This window comes from Danio rerio, chromosome 14 (genome assembly GCF_052040795.2).
Source record: "Danio rerio strain M-AB ecotype USA chromosome 14, GRCz13ab, whole genome shotgun sequence".
Classification (NCBI taxonomy): Eukaryota; Metazoa; Chordata; class Actinopteri; order Cypriniformes; family Danionidae; genus Danio; species Danio rerio.
In genome coordinates, this window is record NC_141034.1 from 24915403 (window position 1) to 24937999 (window position 22597).

Sequence of the window (22597 nt, forward strand, 5' to 3'; positions counted from 1 at the left end):
AAACAGCAGTAAATAGGAATGAGCCTCCCTCATCTAATTGTGAACCAAATGTAAACATGGTTATAGATGCCAATGCAAACTACATCTCTGCTAATATCACTGTGCCAGAAACCCCTCCAGCCAAACTCAACCAGTACAACTCAAATCTGCCATTGCTCGTCCCTACAGTCCTACGTCAGGGTTGATATTTGACGGTTCTCAACTTAAAGGTCAACTCACAGCCCTCTACCCAGGAGACTGTCAGGTCAACCAGAATGACCTTCTTTGCCTCTTCAGACTAGATAACTACACATGGCCTCAGGCCTGTGTGGGCAATCCAGAGAAATAGCATTGTTTCCTCCAGTCAGCCCTCAGTTGCCCTCATGCTTGGGCATTCTGGATTGAAAGTTTATTTAACTGTCACAGTGTAACTCTTAACAATTAAACATATAATAAATATTAGTATTAATTAAATTTAGGAAACAGCTAAAGATTCATTTTTGCTGCAACACTTGAGTGTCTATTCTGTCAATTTTTTTTTCAAAATGTTAGTGAATAGTTTTAATCAATACAATTTAAGAATTTAGAAAACGAATTTAGAAAACAAATTCTAAATTGTTTTAGAAATTAAAATTTAGAAAACAAACAGGTGTGACAGTTTGTTTGGATTATCTTTGGCCTTCTAATGCTGCCTGTTTCTATTTTATTTCTTGTATATTTCGCAGAATGCTTTGTCCTGGATCAGGAAAGTAAATAATGTTCACTCAAAAAATGCTTTTGCTGCTTGTTCAAACTGCTTATTTAAAATGAGTAGTCAGGTGCTGTGGCAGATCTTTGGTAAATTATGCTTTTTATTCAGAATATGTTTGGGTATTATGTAGGTACAGTGTTTTTCAGGAATTTTTATTCTGACTTTCATAATGATATTTAAATTAAATATATAAATATTTACACAATTCTAGTTTCCAATTTCAAGTTTTTTGGGCACAACCTAATATGTTTTATGTTCAATTCACTTAAATGTAAAAATTTTTTAACTTAATCGATTTGTGTTAAGACAACATGAACATTTTAAAAAGGCAGGGTTACACACAAATACTGTATTTCAGATTGCCCAACACAAATCAATTAAGTTAGTGGTTGAACATAAAACAATTAAGCTGTCTCAACAACACAAAATAATTGTGTTGTTTCAGCTCAATTTAAATTAGTACCTGTAGTTTGAACAAGCTGCAAACTTAATTTTTTGTTTGTTTGTTTGTTTGTTTTTTGTTTTTTTTTAGTGTAGAGTGGAATTGTTGATTAAGTTCAGTTATTATAAACATCATTTTCTGATATGATTTTATTTATTTTACAATAATTGTGCTAAAAGCAAAGCTTATGGTTCAGTTTTAGGTTTAAGTTTGTTTTTCTTCTGTTAAACACAAATGAAGATATATTAAAGGATGTTGGAACAAGCGCCCATTGACTTCCATAGTATTTTTGTTCTTGATGTAAAATATTCAATGTTCAAAATATCATCTTCATGTGTTTAACTAACAAAATAAATTATTTCAAAAAAAGTTTAGAACCACTTAGGTGTGAGTAAATGATGAGAAAATATGTATGACTAAGTGTTGTTAAATTTTGTTAACTTTTATAATGCTTAATTACAGTATACAGTTGAAGTCTCATTTATTAGCTGCTGTGATTTTTGTTTTTAAAATCTATTTTGAAATATTTCCCAAATGATGATTATCAATGCGAGTATTTTTCGTCATTTTTTTCTTCTTCTAGAGAAGGTCTTATTTGTTTTATTTTAGCTACAGTAAAAGCAGTTTTTATTTATTTTAATTAAGTTGTCTCAAAAAATGCAAAATTGGGTTGTTTAGCTAATTTTAAATTAATTGAAAAAAGAGGCAAAAGTAATTTTTTAAATGAAAAGTGGAGGGGAAAACGTGTAGATTATGTTCAGTTAGAATTTTTTAGTTAGTTTCTCTTATGATTTTGTTTGTTGTTACAACAATTGTGCTGAAAAGCAAAAGCTTATGGTAAGGTTTTAGGTTTAGGTTTGCATTTCTGTTAAACACAAAGAAAGATATATTGAAGATTTCCCAATGGATGATTAACAGAGCAAGGAATTTTTCACAGTATTTTCTGTATTATTTTAAAAAGTCTAATTTGTTTTATTAGAATAAAAGCAGTTTTAATAAATTTTAGGGTCAATATTATTTGCCCTCTTAGGCTATTTTTTTCCGATTGTCTACAAAACAAACCACTGTTCTACAATGACTTTCCTAATTACCTTAACTAATTACCAATTAACCTAAATAAGCCTTTAAATGTCTCTTTAAGCTGAATACTAATATCTTAAAAAAATATCTAGTAAAATATTAAGTACTGTTTTTGTGGCAAAGATAAAAGAAATCCGTTTTTAGAAACTAATTATTGAAAATATTTATGAAAAACAACATACAGGGAGGACTAATAATTCTGACTTCAACTGTATGTGATATTTGAAATAACAACATATTTTATGTTTGTTTAAAAAAATGGTTTGATGTTTTATATACATTATTGTTAGCCTTGTTTTTAGTTTTATGCAGCCACAGTATGCATTTGCATGGCTGAATATGCTATTTAGAGCTGTTATAGACTTCTCAAGGCATTTAAATTTATTGGATGACCTCACCCTGAACTTTTTCTTTGTTTTCCTTTTCTAATAGCATAATAAAGATGTTTATTCCAGTATCGAAAACAGTTACAGACATTTTGAAGCTTGCTATCCTTTTTCCAAATCAAACTACCGTGTTCATTACTTTTACATTTTATGCCGTGCACTGATTTCTGATCCATTGCAACTTGCAGTGCATGACATAAATATTTAATCAGATTTAGGCATAGCTAGTGCCTTGCTTTACACTTCAGACTGTGCAAGCTAAACAATGATCGCTCCCTGGATGTTATGACAGCTGAAGTCCTTTCTTTCCAACATTAGGTCTTGTGGGATTGACCTGTTCACCGAATCGACTACACTGCCAGGTCACTTTTATTTATTCTGACCTTGTAGATCTATCTGAGAATGCTGGAACGTGGTCTTTCTGAATAGCAATGTCGGCAAAGCCCGTCTCAGTCATGAGGTCATCCTTTGAGCTAATAGCGCAAAGATCTTGCATTTCATGTTGAGGGGTGAGATTGTTCTGAATTTATTGATCTCAAAGAGTTCTTCTACCTGAGCATGAAATAGCTCTCAGCTCCTTTCATGTGAGATGGAGTGCTCCCATTTGGCTGTATATTCAGAAACATCCATAATCTTTTGAGAAGGATCAGACTTCTTGCTTCTCACCTTTTTTTGTTACAAATAGCTACTGCATGTGTTCGTGTATGTGTTTGTATTCCTCATCGAATAATCAGAGGGTTGAATCATTATTTTTAGGCTCAATGAGGGCAGATTTTTTTAAGAATGTTGTAGTTTTATCGCTGGCATTCTTTTAGAAAAAAATATATGTATTTAAAATAATAAAATTTATGTTGATGATTGAATGTTGAATGTTGCCTCGATTCTAAAGCTCTAAAGTGCTGTAAGCTAAGATAGAATGCAGAAAAATACTACTTAATTGATTAGTTTAATAAATTTAGCTTTATTAATTTTACAACACACAAGCAAGCAAATTATTACGACACATGCAAATACTGAAACATGCTGCAAATAGCACAGACCACAGTAAAAATGTGTCAGGGGACCCCAAAAATTGATACACCCAGGGATGTCGCTAGACCCCATTCACCAGTGCCCCGGTAAATGCTTTGAGATACAATTTACAGTATATGCAAGTATTTATTAAGAGTGGTAATCACAAATTAAGGCGTTATTCTCTATGTGCAACCAAAGCAACGCTGGTGAAAGCAATGTAGTTTCATCAAAAAGTAAACATGCGCATGCGCATGCGCACTGAAAACGTTTAGGATGATGGTGATCTTATTTAGACTAAGCACGGCTCCTGATAGATTTCTTTCGTATGAAAAAAAAAGAGGGATGATGATAAAACTCTGCCATAAAACATCTTCTGTATACTCTGTGGAATTGTCTATAGAATTTCATTCTAATAAAAAATTTATATTTATCCAAAAGATTTCTTAAATGATCTTAGCATATCACTTCAGTTGTGTTTTTACATTGTTTTCCAGTTATATTTTTAGATTTATATGTATTATTTATTTGAATAATAATTGTATAACTATAATAATAATAATTTTATTTATTTCTAATATATATTTATACAGTTGAAGTCAAAATTATTATCCCCTTTGAATTTTTTTTTTTTTCAAAATAATTTACAGTATGTCTAATAATATTTTTTCTTCTGGAGAAAGTCTTATTTGTTTTATTTCGGCTAGAATTTTTGTTTTATTTTGTTTATTTTTTTGTTTATTTGTTTTATTTCGGCTTTTAATTTTTAGATCACCATTTTAAGGTCAAAATTATTAGCCTCTTTTTTTTTTTTTTTTTTTTTTTCCGATCTAAAAAATAGATACAGAAAGTCTACAGAACAAATCATCATTATACAATAACTTGTGTAATTACCCTAACCTGCCTAGTTAACTTATTTAACCTAGTTAAGCCTTTGAATATCACTTTAAGCTGTATAGAAGTGTCTTGAAAAATATCTAGCCAAATATTATTTACTGTCATCATAAAAATATAAAATAAATCAGTTATTAGAAATGAGTTATTAAAACTGTTATGATTAGAAATGTGTTAATGTGTTAAAGTCTAGGAGTATAATTTTGCATGAGTTAATGTACAAAAGGCCTTTGCTTTTGAGCTGTGACTTTGTGAGGATGTGATATTGGTGCATTCACTTCAAAGAAGGTCATATTTAAGTTTATATCATACAAATGTTATCATAAGACTATAATTATTCATTCATTCATTTTCTTTTTGGCTTAGTCCCTTTATTAATCTGAGGTCGTTACAGCAGAATGAACTACCAACTTATAAAGCATATGTTTTAAGCAGCGGATGCTTTTCCAGCTGCAACCCATCACTGGGAAGCACCCGTACACTCTCATTCACACATGGACAATTTAGCTAGCCCAACTCACCTTTAACGCATGTCTTTGGACTTTTGGGGGAAACCAGAGCAGGAAACCCACGCGAACATAAGGAGAACATGCAAACTCCACACAGAAATGCCAACTGAGCCAGCTGAGGCTCGAACCAGTGACCTTCTTGCTGTGACAGCTACCCAATGTGCCACCGCGCCACCAAAATAATAATTATGAGTGAGAAATTATTTTAGCACAAATTTTGCATTAATGAATCAATGACAAAGCATGTTGGATACAATAAATGCTGCATCTGTCACGTTTTTTAATGTAATTTACAATAAATCTATAAGTTTCATCTGCAATATATAATGCTATCATCCAAAAGCTCACATACACACATTCCATATTCATCATTGTGCAATTGCTCATTAAAACCATGTTTCTCTGACTAAACTGAAGTGAATGCACATGAGACAAGCTTTCTGATTTGCCAGCTCGTAAATATGAATGGCTCAGCAGGAACTGACAGCAGCACATGTTGCAGAAACAATGTCAAGATTATAAGCAAAGGGTTGTAGATGTGTTTTCTATCTTAGATCTACTTTTCTTAAAATGAACATTTTCTCTGATAATTGGGAACTTTAGTAAACTCCACTTCAAAAAATGTATTAGTAAATAAAAACAACAACTTGCTATTCAAGTAATTAAACAAAATCAAAGTTTTGTGACCTATTATATCTTCAGACACATGCATAACCCAGTAACATCACAGCTTCAAAATGGAAAATATAATAATAAATAGCGCAGTGTCTGGTTACCACAAACATTAGTAAAGTGTAGTGCACTAAAGATACATTAAAACAGACCTTATGTCTCTTTGGGGTGACAGAATAAAATTTTAATCTGTATGTCCTGCATTTTGCATTCTGTTGTACTGTGAACAGTTTGCTGGCTGAGAAATGCTCCTTAAAGCCCATCACACACTGGACACACCATGCTGTGCCACATCTTTTAGAATTCTAAACATTGTTTTCTATGAGTATACTGTATGCCATTTACAATCTGTCAGCTTCACTTAGCAGTTTATGGAAAATATAATGTCAAAAAGTGACGTCACATGGTTTGCTTACTCTTCCTGCTTCTGTCATTTTCAAATTACGTAAGTCCAACATGCATAGTAAGTTTATTATAAGCGTATATAAACTTAGATGATTGTTGTAACCTTATAAGAAAATGTTGATGCCAATCAACTACAGCCTGGTGGATGCATTTTAATGATTCCATAACAGTATGTGCTTTATTTTGATTGGCCTGGTTTTCACCAGGATTTACATGAGTTAGGGTTAGGAAACAATAGTATTTTAGGGTGCTTTCACACCTGTGAATCGATTCAGTTGTTCCGAAACGGAGATTACAAATGTTACATTGTTGCTCTTTGTTCTTGGAGCGGTTTCTAATCGGACCAAAAGAGCTAAAACAAGTCACATGTGAGTAAATTCTCCTCACATTGGTCAGAGTGTCAGAGTTTATTTTGAAGAGTCCCGCTCAGCTGTCAAGAGAGTTGGTAGTTTAGTGATGTATGACAAGGTGCGCGCGACGTGTCTGAAGAGTGAGGAGGGATGTGGTGGGGAGGGTTGAGAAGGGTGCGCGACGTAGCCAATTTGAGGACCGGGAGGGAGACGCGAGATTAACGGGAGATTATCACTCGTTTGCGGGCATCCGGAAACTCACGAAACTTCCCGCCTTACTCATAATTCTCTCTTCATATAGCTGTATGCCTTTAACATATCCATATACAGGGATATAACCGCGCTCGGATTGTTTGCTTTCTCACTGCAATCGATCCGCTCCAGAGTTCGTTTCAATAGAGCAGAGACCACCTCATTCAAGCGATCTCAGAGCGATTGATTTGGCACAGATTCGAGAGCGATTGGTGGTTTCACATATGCCAAACAAACCACGCTAACTGGGCAAACGAGACAGGTTCCGAAACAAAAGTGTAGGTGTGAAAGCACCATTTGACTCACAATAAGTCATTTCTATGTATTGAGATCTTATTATTAAGCTATGTCTAGCTATTTTCTTTATATGGCACCTTTAAATATTTTTATCTTTTATATTTCTAAAGAAGAACCAACAAATTCCACCACAGGCTCATTGGGAAAAAATGTGCCTTGGTGTACATTTTTTATAAAAGAGAAATAATATGTGCTCTTAAGTCATATGGCTGCATTTTATATGTAACACAAACACAATGGGGCAGTAAAAAAACAAAAACTGCAAAAACATTTAGTCCAAGGTACATATTTGTTGGTTCTAAAAAATATAGTCCAGGGCATATATTTCCAATGAGCTGGGTTGACAAATGCATATGCATTAAGAACAGCTTCAAATATCACTATGTCCAGACCTTTACAGCATTAATGTTTATTGTGCATGGTGTGTAATAAATCTCAACATCAACACAGCATGCTATATGCAGCTAGTGATTAACCACTTATCTTCTAAAAAAAGATTTCTTAAAAAAAAAGATAGGTACAAACTGATTTAAGCATTAGATTTAAAATTCCATATTTAATACGCTTATTTCACATGGTCGGCATTTTAAAACACTAGGCTGCAATGGGAAGAAACCTGTATGTATAGGATCAGCCCTGTAAATATTGCAACAACATGCTGTGGACTACAAACCTTCAGCTGTTGCCACAATTTCAAAATGCAGAAATAGTGTAAACATCACTTTGATATTCAGTTAAGTTTATTTTAAACAATTAAAAGCATATCAGGCATTAAACAGAATCACAAAATCATCTCTTTCAAAGTAGTACGCTTAATGGTATATACGGACTCTGGAGCGATTTAAAGCTGCGAGAATGTTTTTGCACTCGATAAACATCGGTGAAGAGTGGTGAACTGATGACCTTCACGGCCAATCACAATCATTTCTGTTGAGCACTGGTTAATACTATGGCAAATCAGCGCTGTTTCAGAACGCACTCAACAGTGCCTAATTGTTAACGGGGAAATTGACGTTTTTAGAAATTTCAGTGCCGAAATCCAGTATCAGGACAAGTCTATTATTGTGACAGAATCAGTTCATTAACTTGAGTTTGATAAATGTTATCTGAAATGTATTTAGGAAGGAAAACGTTAGCTAACTTGTGCCATTTCCCTTAATTAAGCTGAAAATATGATCTTATATCCCTTTTTATTTTCACTATTCATTCAAAATGGACCTTCAGGTCACTCGGAAGGTGGTGAAATTATAAATGTGTGTCATTTTCTCTTTAATAATAGGATATATAGCCAGGTACACAAAGTTCCTGTGTGATTCAGGTGATACTTCCAGGTTTCTTCCCACCACAGCCTCAATTTGGCTTTTAAAATGACAGCTGCTTCCAATCAGTCTATAGTGTGTATAGTTAGCTTTTGTACAATTGTCAAAAGACACTATTGATTAAACATCGCAGATAATAAGATGCTATGTATTTTGAAAGCTCTACTGTATTTGTTCTTGATGAACAGACTATTAGCGAAAAGAAAAGAAAAGAGTTTTGCATGACTGTAATTTGGTGTTTTGTGTGGTCCTTTATGGACAATAAAGTTCCAATGCTCTGTTTCAGTCAAGTGTTGGTTCATACCATTGGCCTAATAGATTACAGAGCAAGTGACTGTGCGCAATAACAATGCTTCACCCCAGCAAACCTCTTGTCTTCCAAACCTCAAGGCTGGAGTGATCACTTAAGGAAACATTTTCCAGTAAAGTCATCCAGCAATCACATAACATCTGAATCCAAAACAGGCAAAACAAAGCTGCTCCAAAGTCTCGGTAACCCACAACTTCAAAACGTCAAAGCAATTGCCTCTGAAAAAATATGAGAACTAGTCCTTGCATGATGCAGTTATATAGAAAATGGAAACTTTAAGGGTTTTAGGAGGTTATACATCACCGAAATAAATTACTGTAAGCATGGACAAAATTATTTTCAACATATCATATTTCTATTTCACATCTTTTCCTGGTCCAAATCTTGTCAGAACTCACTCATCCGAGGAATATAAGTCCACCAGGAATTTTTAGGGTTGATTTCTTTTGGTTATTAATAACAAGTTCTGCGTCAACCCTCTGAGATATATTATCATTACAATTAGCATGGCTTTCTTTGAACTCAGCAAGGGCATTAATATGACACACCAAACCTCTTGAAATTGAGAGATTCCAGGATTAATAAAAAAAAGGGCCTATTTTTTGTATGATCGCCTACTGTTATAATGATTTACTTTTTTTTAAAGTAGTGTTACTTTTGGCTGTGATTCTGAGAGACTATGCAGTATGCTAAAAAAATTGACATGAATGCTAGGTAAAGCTGAAAAATGTGTAGCTATAGTGTTTTAAAATTAATATAGATCTTTTTCTCTTACAAATTATCACCTACTGTAAATAATTTATAATCTTCTTGTGTTTTAATGTTTTTAAGTCTGCTACTCTCACCAATACTTAATTTCTGTAACCAAACGACTATTAGAACAATAAAAAAGTTTGGTTATTATTTTGATTTATAGTTTATATAACTGAATATGTATGTGGGATTTTTATTTTGAAAACTGGTGTCACAGATTTTTACTATGCATTACTGAGCAACATGAGACATGTTTAACCTCGTGTCAAGTGGCAAAATGCTAAATTTACAGATTACACATTTATTCAGCTCCACTTCGAAGAGATATGAGGTATGTTTAATTGTATCTTGTGTTAATTTATGTTGTTTATTGTGAAATGCGATGGGTATGTTTCAACAAACACATGTAGTCTGCTAAATCATGTCAAATCACTGCTCAACAGCTCAACTGTTCATGCAGAGTTTGCTAATAATTCCTGGCTGTTTTCTTTGACATTAGCTCAAAAATACAACACAATACATCTCTCGGTCCCTTTTGTCAAGTTTAATTATAGTTTAGCCCTCATCCACAACAGATCTCGTAAGCAAAATAGGTTAACATTACTCTGGTTGGTTTATATTGGAGAGCTTGCTCTCTCCATGCAATTAATATAAACCTCCACCCATTCAGTTAAAAATAAATATCACTAGGCGTCTACTTCCTTTCTGTTTAGCATACTACAGTGTGTTGCTGTGTTTGTGTATGTGTGTGCGTGCGTGCGCTTGTGTGTGTGTGTGTGTGTGTGTGTGTGTATGTGTGTGTGTGTGTGCGCGTGCGTGCGTGCGTGCGTGTATGCGTGAGTGTCTGTCTGTCTGTCTCAAGAGTTGCATGTCAGAGTGAACTCATGATTGATCCAAATATGATCAATTATGGACCTTATGGTTGTAGGGGTATTTTATGAAGTAATAAATTAGCATATAAAACCATTTCTAGAGATTGTTTAAACTTACCTAGGCATATACCTACTATGTAGATACCGGAGAACTACAGTATTTAACTTTTTAAAGCAATGCAGTAAATGGCATCTTTAATATATTGATTTGGAAAGGACAGAGCGTCTGTTTGAAATGTTTCATCTTACTAAAAACACCCCTTTTAATAAATGACATTGCTTAATTAGTCATTACTCTAGATCTCAGTGTTATTACTCTAGGCATCATACATAACTAAGGTTAGTTAAGCTGCATAAAGTGGATTAATTCATCTGCTGATCCTTATCTTAGCAGGCTACAATACATCTACATCAAATGTTGTATTATTAATCATAATGTTCATCCATCCACTCACTAGCCCACCTATTCACCCAACCTTTTACCCATCCATCCATCCATCCATCCATCCATCCACTCATACATCCAATTGCACTTTACAATAAAATTCCATTAGTTAACAAAACTATTATTGTTTCACATGAAAAATACCTATTACAAAAAGTTTAACTTTATAAAAACAACTTTTGATTTTATGGAACTGATGTACATGTAATGCAGTAAAAAAGGTATGGTTGTATGTTTATTCAAGTTTTTCTCAATAGCTTTGGCACTTTTTTTAAAAACAGAACATTCAAAACCGAACATTCTCTAAACTAAGAGCAAATGCCACAACATTTTGCTGTTATTATGTACTGATGTCATTTATCTCCTATGCGCAATGTTGCAGTAAAATACTATGGCGAAGGAGACGAGAGCGAGTAAATAATGCTCTTAAAAGGTAGATAATTGTGCACAATTCAACTGCATGTTGGTTTGCTGAACAGTCTTTCTTTTACAATGAAGGCAGCACAGCACATGAGCCGCTATTTCCCTATAACAGAGAAATGCTGTAAAAATCCATCTTTCCCTCTTTCTCTCTCACTTTGGACATTTGACCCGCTGGCGTATTTGTGAGGTACCTTTTCCTCTCCTCTTGGCTGTTAAAGCAATACTTGTGGATTCAGACATGAGCGTGCCTGTGGTGCGAGTTTTCTCCACTGTGTCCATAATGAATTACCTGCGATAACCGCGTTTTATGCATTTACATTTACATTGTTTACAACCGGTAATTCGCTATCCGAAAATGTGCTTCATTAGCGTTTTGAGTGGATTACGGAATGTTTTTGTGACAAACAACTCTGAAAGGTGTTTGTTAAAGCTGTTATAACCTGTCAGATCTGTGGTTCAAGCGCCAGAGAAAATCATTCTCCCAGTTCATATAAACCGTAAACCATGTTTCTTTTCGTTCTGCTTAATCACATGCTACTAAAAAAGATATTTAAAATAAACAAACCAATATGATGTGTTTTGACTGCTTTTTTTTAAATAACTACATTACGCAATACTAGTACTTTCAGTACTTATTTTGAAATAAACTACTTGCTAAACTTAAGTACAAAAATGTTGAATACTTTAGTACTCCCATCTAAGTATGGTGCTTAAAGAGCACTGCAACTTCTACTCAAGTCACTTTTTTGATAGAGCACTTGTACTTTTACTTAAAATCTGGGTCTTAAGTAAATTTGTGAAGAGTTGGACAGTTTATGACAGAATCCATATGCAATGAGTTGTGCAAACAAAAGACAATTATACTTTTTACACACATGTGCCAAACCATTTGCAATATCATGCAACCAATAAGAAATTCAATTCATGTTTATGCTCTTTGACAATGATTGTGTCAAACCCACTTAACATAGAAGTTCTAGTAAAGTCCAAATTTCAGAGTTGAATATCAGTTTAGTTTAATTCAGCGTGATTTCAATTTCACTGAGGTTGGAGAACGCTGGACGTCTATCGTAGAGAACTGTGTGTGTAGGTCACCAGCGAGTGATCAGGCTAGCCCACAGGATCAATGCAGAGACTCGTCTGTCACTGTGGTCTCATGCACTCCACTCGTCAATGATCACCACAGCATCAGCTCAGGATACAGCCTAGTCCAGGATTATGGACACCTTGGCATCATTTCTTCACAGGTCTTGGATCACATCAATGGCGCTGCATAATCTCTAGGGGCCACGGGATGAGGATTACCGGGTGGAAATAGAGAATAAAGAAAATATTTAGCGTAGCTCCTGTTCATAGTGTATTGAAGCAAGATGCAAAAATGAAGTGCTATAAATGAAACAAACGTTCCAATTTGATGTGGAAGAAGTTAATTTTTTAGCGATTTGAACTCATTTTTTTAAAGAACTTGAGAATTAAGTCAAAGAAATTGAGAAAAACTGTCACTAAATGCTGAATGTTAACTTACATTAATGAAAAATACAAGTTCATATAAATACCTTCATTATTTAATGTCGGTAAATGCATTACCTAATGGTAACCAATTAATCTGCCTGGTACTAGAATACTGACACAAAAAAAGTATGTATTGTAAGAACCCATCTAAAAACAAAATGGCTCAAATCAATTGTGTGTGCTACTGACAGTAAATCTCGTAATGTTTGTCCAGTTTCAACGGGTTATTGCTTCTGTGCTTAACAAGATTAAGAAACGCTGGACAGATTCATGAAATATTAAGGCCAGAAAGAAAAAGAGGTCCTAAGTGCAGAAAAGGAAAGGTCCCATCTCACCATTGGCAATTATATTTGCCAGAAAAGCCACTATGGGTCAATAACATCCACTGAGAGGAAGAGCTAATTAGCCAGCAATTAAACCCCCTCAAGAGGGCAAAGTTAGATCCAGTCACCCAAAGTCTCCAGGCCCATTTTCATGTGCAGCTGAGTAATAAACAACCCTTTATTTCCTTGACCCGTGGACACTTTGACCAAATTCACTTTGCTCACAGGTCATTATAGTGAAGTGGGACTCAGCAAAGACTAACTTGACATATTGGTTTTCTTAGGAACTGTGATTTCACACTGGTATATTGCATAGCATATATTTGCTTGGTTATATTTATCAAAGTTAGTTTTAGATCCAGCAGAGGTCAGTCAGGTCATTTTCAGCAGAGTTAATGATTATTTTTAACTCTGAAATGAAACTGATATTAACAAACAAATATATAGTTCTGCTTGGTAAACTCATTTCTATTTTGATGCCATGAACAAACAACCTTAAATCCAGCAATTAGTCTTTCTCAACAATTACCATGGCTGAGTGTAAAGTAAGTATGATTCATTATCCCGGTCCAAAATGTCAAGCATCATCACATGTCATCAATGTGATGCTATGCAGACTACGCATGAAAGAAGGGAAAACAGCAGTTGCCTTACATTCCTCTTGAACCAACACCTGGCATGGGAAAGGAATCTCATAAAAGAAAGAAAGTCTTAAACTGCTACAGTGAGAAAAGTTCTGGATCACGAAAGACTTAACCAAGCTGGAGGCAACTGTGAGACTCATGAGGGTCTGAAAAATATTGCCACGCTTGCAGTTTTTCTTTTTGACAGGTAATTCATGGCTTGACTTTATTTTGATGGATTTTGAAAAAGTAATGAAGAATTCAGCATTTGTACTTTGCTATATTCATTTATAATACAATTGATAAATGACCTTTAAGACACTTTGCCTAATTAATTACTTAACACTAACAACAGCTAATAATAAATGTAATTTAATTGCTCCTTATTACTGTAATGTTGTCACATAATCTGGTAATGTTGTCTGACTGGTGAATCGAACAAGTAACCTGAAATCTTTGTGCATCACATAGCCAGACCTTCAGAGTCTTGGCAGAAAGTCTGGACTCATTTGCAGCTTTCATTGATCAAGTACCCAGAGGATGTGGGATTTACATGTAAAGCAACTAATCATGGTTAGTTTTCATGTTTAAGGGCATAAAACATTCATTTATTTATTCATTCATAAAGTGCCAACTATTCCAGCTTATTTTTTATGCAGCGAATGACCTTCCAGCTGCAACTCATTAGTGGGAAACATCCATACACTCTCACATTCAAACACGACTTTCTTGCTATGAGGCGACAGTGCTAACTACCTAGCCACCATGTCACAGACATAAAATAGAAAAAGAAACTCTGGTGGTGGTTTTTGTGTGTGTGTGCGTGTGTGTGTGTGTGAGCGTGTGTGTGTGTCTGTACTATATCCTTCAGTGTATTTTATTTATAAAATATAAAAAGAAATGAGAAAATTCCACTTGAGCCCCTGCCCCTCAGAACATTCCTGAGCCTGGTACATGTAGAGCAGAACAAGTAAACCTCACTCCTCTGGCCTCAAAGAGGAACACTTGTAGCTGACACTTGATGGGGTGGTCTTCAGCATCATTGTTAGTTCACCAGTCTCCCATGCCATGACGTTTGAGGCTGAGACTAACCTTCCACCAACGCTGACTCTCGTCAAGGTACTTTTCAGAGTCTCATGGATATGTTCTGGATTTATCATCTGCCTCAAATGCCATAACTATTTTCTGGTTCAAATCCCACTCTAAGCTGGTTGAGTAGAACTGAAAGGTTTGTATTGGTGCCATGACCCCAATGGGATTGAGATTTATAGGAGTGAGGCCAGCTATTGAGAGCTGGGTGAGTAAATCTCAGTATCCTGATCTCAAGAGGCTGAGACTTTATTAGTGTGCATGCCTTGAAAGGTGGAATCACTTGTTTGAATTCTGTTCGAATCTGGTTGAGTAGAACTGGTGTTCTATCTATTTGTCCAACCTTGCCAGACTGTCCCAGTTTTGTCTTAAAAAAGCAGGTAGCGCATCGTGATAAAATTTTCGACCCATCTAATGTGGAGCATTGTGATGTGAGGACTTAATATCTCTTTAATCTACCACAAACTAAGAACTCCTCAAATATAGTGCTGTTAGTAGTGTTGTACGATATGGGCAAAAGGAATCTATCACGATTTTCTTAAACAGTATAGCGATTTCAATTTATATCACAAATTTGTCACACAATTTTTTACAGTGTGATTCTGAAACATATTTCCAAAGGAAAATAATTAGCACTTTATTAAAACCCGTAACATGCCTCTAAAACAGACATAAGGCAGAAATTATACAAATCACCTCGTAAAGGTATAACAAATTAGGTCTGGAACAGACCTATGGAAAAACAAATAAATAGACTACTGAACGTGTGTGTGCGCACTGTCAAACTCAAATAAGGCACCAATGTTCTTCTTTATCACATATCAGAAGTAATTGCGTGTACTTTTCTACGTGTCCACAGAATTTTGCCATACGCAGATCAGATCTTTTCGTGATGCTGCCGTGAAATAGGCTGTTCGCGTATTAGTCTTTTAGCTCACAAATCTGTTTTTTTCAAGATTTCTCAATTATAACCATATTGATAGCGATGTGCCCATGTATTCCAGGAGCTCCCAGTTGAAAACATCTCTTTTCAGACAAACTTCAAATTTAATTTTTCAGAATGCTGCACCGCGAGTCACGTAACTGACCAATCAGCTTCATATTTATTACCTAAGACAAACACAGAATACCCAAACAACCAGTGCTTTTTCATTTTCTCCATGAATAATTCTTGTGTCAAAGCTGCAGCAAAGTTTTGTTTGTTTGTCATTCTATGAGAAAACGGTTAAAGATCACCTTGCAGCGACAAATGACAAAGGAGCACAAGAACAAAGCACGCTGAAAATGCTAAATAAAGCAATGTTAGCATTTCTGTGTGGAGTTTGCATGTTCTCTCCGTGTATTAGTGGGTTTCATCTGGGTGTTCCGATTTCCTTCAGAAAACGAAAGACATGCACTATAGGTGATTTGGGTAAGCTAAATTGTGCATAGTGTATGTGTATATGTCCTGGTCCTCCAGGTTGAGGGTTGAGCATTGGGCTAACGACCTACCTCGTAAAAATGAGATGTTATGAAACACAAGAATGGTGCAGCTAAATATCAACTTTAATATAAATGGTTCAGGAAGTGAGTACTGTAAGTAAGCAAGCACAATACCAACACTAATGTGTAGGAAAAAAATTCCAGGACACCAATACAAATCCATCTGCTCATGTGTTTTGTAGATTTACCCAGAACTCTAAAAGAAGAAAAAGATTTTTTCTCTAAAACTACCTCCTATACAGCCTTATGTATCATTTCCACTGAATGGTACAGTACGGTACAGTACGGGACAACTTTATCAGGTTTGCGTTTTCACTGCAAAAAAGCTACCTAAAGTGGGCATGGTGTACGACAGTAAGTTTCAATCGACATCATTCTTACTTGAGGAAATGTCGAAGTAAAGCTGATGAGCAAATGAGAAGCACTTCTCACAAAACAGATGCTATATACACATAAATACTTGTGTATAAATGTTCATGACTAACCTTTCTATGAACATGATTTGATTATAACGCTCCCGCTTCAGTAGACGGATGCATGCTATGGCATCATGGTGGATCGCAGCGACTCCCCCGGGTTCTGTGGGATGGCTCCCTTCAGCGCTTTCCCTTCCGGTGGCGAGCACCACGTCCCCTGCTCCTCCCCATGCTGGGAGACGGCAGGAGGCAGATCCTTTCCTCGCCAGCCTCAGGCCGCCCCAGCACTCTGGGCAGACGAACGGGTTTCTCCCCAACTCGGGTTAACTCCCAAACACTCGCCCTCTCAGCGGCAAGGGCAACTGGACAACGTGTCCCTCCTTCTCCCGGGTTTCGGCACCACTGTAATGAAGTTTACGGCTCTTTGGCCGCCGGAAAGGAGGCGGAGAACCGACGCAGTTTTAAAATATTTATTCATAACATAAACGGCAGCTCCTCATGGAGACTGCCGTCTCAACCAAAACAAACAGATAGCAGCTCTTCACAGAAACTGTCGTCAAACTGAAAGCAAAAGTAAAATAATATGTCTGGGCCCGGTCCTCTCTCGGGTTCCTCTGCTATCGTTCCTCCTCTTATAGTCCAGCTCCTTCCGTGGTATTCGAGGCCGGTGCACACCACAGGTGCATCCACTTACACGGTGGCCTCATTCTGTTCTCACAGCTCTCGGCCACGCCCCCTCGCCACAATCATAAGCTCAAGAAGTTTGTTACTTCAAATATAGACGCGCAGGGAGTACATGCGAGCTCTCTGGAGAAAGTAAAACTGCTCGTGCCTTTTAGACGACCTCGTAAAACAAAAACAGGACCTGGCCAGCCTGATCTCACGAGAAAAAGTATTTTACGTTTTGTCAGTTTAGTGGCTAATTGGTACAAATTCATATGACTTGGGTACGATTTTAAAAAGGAGGCATGGCACCTAACCCCACCCCTAAACCCAACCGTCATTGGGGGATGAGCAAATCATACAAAATTGTAGGAATTCATTCCAATTAGCCACTAAATCAAAAAGTTACGAATTGCCATAAGATTGTGTTGGACCCGGCAGATTTTGTTCTTCTTGGCTTTGTGGCTGTTCATCAAGACGACGATATATTTTGTTGGATGACCATGGCTAGTTATTATATGTATATATTATTACGGTGTAATATCTTGGCTTTGTATTTAAAAATGGTGGTTCCTTTGTTTTCATTCTTATGGCTTGTGTACACACTAGTGACGTGTCTTTGTAAACCAATAGCGTTCAGCTGCGCGTCTTGCTGTGCCTTTTGGTACTCAAAAAGTGGTAAGGTATGGTATAGTTAACTTTTTGGTAGCATTTGACAGTGGAAACGACCAAAAAAGCTAATAATGCACCATAATGGCCAAGCCATTTTTACAGGAGTACTGGCTAAAGCACTCCAAAAGTAATAATGGAAATGTGTTTAAAGAACTCGCCTTCATCAAGCATTTGGAATGGTCATTATTGATTTCAATTATTCAGTTCATATTCAATCAGCGTGCAAAGACTAATGATGCCCTATTAACACAGCAAGGAGTTTCAGCATGTAACCGTTTAATCAATTTGCTGTCTTCATCACTCTATCTGCACAAACTGCAAGTTTTTCTCTTTTAATTTTGCACCTATTATAAGCTGACATTCAGTGGCAATTGTTTCATATTAAACAACTCTCAGGGAACATTGTGTTTCTCGAACAGCATCAAATAGCTTTATTTCGATTAGTTCCTCAGACATTCAACCTCCTTTTTTATTTCGGAGCAAAATATATGAGGCATTTCAGCCAGTTTCATCATGGATAGCTGCAGTGCTGTAATTTTTACAGCCCTTGTTTAAAGACGGAGAGGGTCGTTGTGCATTAAAAGCAAGTGATGTATGACTGTTTTATCACAGTTAACTCGCTCCAGTGCCTTAACGAATTGAACTATGCCCCGGGGAAACAGTCACGCTAATTCCTCAGCCTCTTATTATTATTATCTCCACGGCTGCCTTTTTTCCGTTTAGCGGATGCTAGATGCTAGCAGTGTTCATTCCAAACTCCAAACCTCAGAGGTCATTACCAATCCTGTTTTCCTCTCCTCCTCCACCCTGACTTGGCAAAGACCAAACAGATGGCCATAGAGCATCCAAGATGACAGCCCATCAGAGCAGATGGCAATCTAAAGGGCACCAACCTCAAGATCCACACAGTGAGAGAGAGCACTGCTGTCACAAGAGCGAGACATTACACATGAGTCGCTGTAGCATCTCTGTACTGCAAATTATTGTGCTTTTGTTAACAGAGATCAAGCTATTCGTAATGTGTCTCAAGAAGCATCACACACAGCACAAGACATCTGTCATTGAAGAGCCAAGATTAAAGGTTTGTTTATGTTATGCAGCACCAATAGAGTCAAACTATACATTTTTAGTAAAAAAAGAAAGTGAACTGGACTTTTTCTCAATGAATTGACAGTGATATGATGCATACTTTAATTCTAACCCTAACAAACTAACAAATTCAGACAAAGTTAGTTTAATGTTCAGGAGTTCATAATAGCTTGGCAAAATTAACATCTAAACAATTTTGAACCTTTACAATTATGTAAAATGTGTGTGGAGGGAGTTGCCATGTATATGGGCACTAAATTACAACTAACACACTTCTAAATAGTTTTGTGTTCAGCACCACTGAACATTAATGTAAATATTTTGTTTAAATAGTTATGGCTGTCTCTGCATATGTATAACATTAGATACAGTATGAGAATACAGTAGGATTTGGTAGACTAATGAGCTTGTGCTGATAATGAAGAACCACACATTCTCAGTTTCTTCCGCTCTCTCACGTCACAGCTCTTTGCTTTTTTTAGTTATTTTTTATCTCCTTTTTTGTTGTTTGCGACAGATGATTTTTTTTTTTCTTTCTTTCTGGGTGTTTCGTGTTATTTGCATCCATTAATTAAAATGATAATTTCTTCATGAAAGTATTTTTTTCCTGTTCCTTTTCTCTTCTATGAAACAATTTCAAGTTTAAAGTTTTTATTTTGATAGCCTTATTTACATTTCACGAACATTTCATGCTATTTTTCTGTTTGCCTATTTGAAGGTTTTTGATTGGGTATTACGTCATTCATTGTGACTATGCATTATTTTACAGAGAGCTTATGACCTACAGTACTAACTTTGTTCTGCCTTAAGAACTATGGTCAGTGCTTAACTTAAGCCGGATCTTGCCGGATCCTGTTCCAGAAAATCAAATATTCATGTTTTGCATTCCGGTATTTATTTTATTGGATCCGGCATTAACTTGTTCGTGGTGAATACCTATGTATGTGTGTGTGTGTGAGAGAGAGAGATAGAAAGAGAATGTGAATGAGTGCAAGTGAAGGCTGTGTAGATTGTGTGTGCGCACACACAACGGTTGCCACCATTAACAAGTTATTCAAAAGTCACATTTAATTATTGGCCATACTTGCCAACACTCCCGTTTTTCCTGGGAGTCTCCCATATTTCAGACCCTAGTCCTGCCAACCTCTTGTTTCGTTATTTCTCCCAGAAAACTCTCTTAATTTTACTCCTACCCCCTTCCCACCCTCTTTGGTATAGTGTTCGATCACAGCGGCCACCCGAAGCCCACTCCATAGTACAGTTTCTACACAGTACCCGGTTCTCCACATTGTTATTGAGGCTCCCGAACCCCCTTGCCCTCCTTTCTTTGTTCTCCTAGATTTTCAAGGAAAAAGAGTTGGCAGGAATATTATTGGCCCTCAACAATATTTTCAGCCAATTGGCTGTCCTATGTTCACAATCACTCTCATTGGTTGGTGATTTTTTTCTCATGCTGTTAGCAACGAAAATAAATAATGGCATAACGTTAAAGGCCTACATAAATAATATTTGTATTTTCAAAATGGCAAAACGGCAACCACACATATTTTAATTTTTTTATTTTTTTTTAAACCAGGAAAAATCTGATAACGAGCCAGATCAAAAGAGATCTCGAGAAGATGGAACTGCACGAATGGATCAGGACAGCGGGATACAGAAGCAAAACTCAGAAGAAAAATCTCAAGTCAGCCAGAGAACATGACAGTAGAGGTAACTGTGGGCTCTTCTTGAAGATTAGACTGAGTAAGTCATTTAATTATTTGTATTTCACTTGTATATTCACATAATAGTGAAGTGAACTGAATAGGGATTGTTCATATGATTTATGTTTGTATATGTTTTTATTATTTATGACTGACCTATAACAATATATGGCACAAAATATTTAAAGACCGGTCAGAAATGTGATGCTCTTGTTTTTCGCTGTTACTGTTTAATGATGTCATGTTCCAGGAAAACTGAAATTGTTTGTTAGATGTTGGACTTTTATTTCCTGGTTTTGTTCCAGGAATTATTCATTTATGAATTAAGCACTGCATATGGTGCAACTAAAGTAAGAACAAACATAGTTTTACAGACTAGCTAGTTAGTTATTAAGCATCTAATGTGTACTTTACGTTACAGTTTAAGCAAGAAATTACAAACAGCTGTAGCAACACTGCTCAGTTCATTTCCATAGTTCAGTCCATCAGCATGAACACACTGGAGAGCCATTTTATACTGCTTAGAAACAAGTTTGGAATTTTCGTGACTGGTATACTGCTAGATAGTTATTTCAAGTATTACATCAAAAGTTAAATTCAATTCATCTTTATTTCTATCGCGCTTTAACAATGTAGATTGTGTCAAAGCAGCTTCACATAGAAGTTGTAGTAAATTAAAACTGTCAGTCCAGTTTTCAGAGTTAAAGTTCAATACAGTGTGGTTTAATTTTTACTGCTGAAAGTTCAAACACTGAAGAGAAAATCTGCCAAATCCAGCAAAGCTCCACAAGCACCAAACCAAGCAAGCCAGTGTAATTCTATGTGAGAACTTGACTAATATTGATCATTTTTAAAATATAATATCCCTGGTATTTTATATTTTAATAATCAGATCTTAATTTTGATTGATTGATTGATTGATTGATTGATTGATTGATTGATTTTTAAGGTTAAATGTATTGTATCCATACAATGAATGTTTGATGAATGAGTGAATGAATGAGTAATTATAAATCTTCGTCTAAATAACATGTGTTCCAAAGAAAAAAAAAAGATTAAATGTTGATAGATTTTTTACGTTTGGTAGACTACTTTAACATTAATATAAACCAGCACCTAGAATACGTTGCGCAATTACTTGCATTTGAAAGCCATGTTGATGTTGAGAAAATGTTGCTGATGAGATAATCATATTTCTTTCTTTATAGACACATTTTGGAAGCAGATTACTTTATTTCAGTTTGCATAAGTTATCTGCCAGCCAAGACTCTATTTGTGTTTCCTTTCACTGTGTCTCCATGGAAATAATTGCGACAGAAATGCAACATATGCCAGCTGTCACTTGAAAAGGAGGTCAAAACAGATAAATACGCTTCTTTGAAGTTAGTGCTCATTAGACCAAGATGTTCTGAGATTGAGGGAGAGAGAGAGGAGGAAAAAACTGTTATTTCTGAAAAGTGACCAGTAAATATGCTGTTTGAAGTCATTTGCCCACACTTATTTTTCTTGCACTAATGGAGAAAACGGTTGTGAAAGAAGCTATAAAGACAGAGAAAGAGTTCCTACAAAACTCTATTAAAATTACTGTCACTTTAAAAACCCTTTCCCCCTGTCAAACCGAGGGTGTGTCGGGCTAATTCAGTAGCAGCATGACTTTATGTCTGATGTCAGGTGGCATCATTGTCATTTCGGCTGAACCCCTATATGGCCATTAGGATGACACTTTCTCACCGTTCCTCACACAATGCAAGTCCCACAAATGGGATGTATTAAGAAGATAATGAACATCCATCTCCCGGAACACACATTTTGCTGATGCAAGCCAACTTGCCCTGTCTCTGTGGGCTTGCTTAGCCCGATCCAACCAAGACTCTG

General features: G+C 36.0%; 1 long non-coding RNA gene across 2 annotated transcripts in view; it reads left to right on the top strand.

Moving 5' to 3' along the window:
* LOC141377512 (uncharacterized) overlaps positions 1-21762 on the top strand; it is a 53558-nt gene extending 31796 nt beyond the window's left edge. For both annotated transcript variants that reach the window (XR_015507473.1, XR_015507472.1), the window contains exon 3: positions 20596-21762. This is a non-coding gene — a long non-coding RNA (uncharacterized LOC141377512). The remainder of the gene's footprint in view (positions 1-20595) is intronic.
* Positions 21763-22597: the final 835 nt, after the last annotated feature.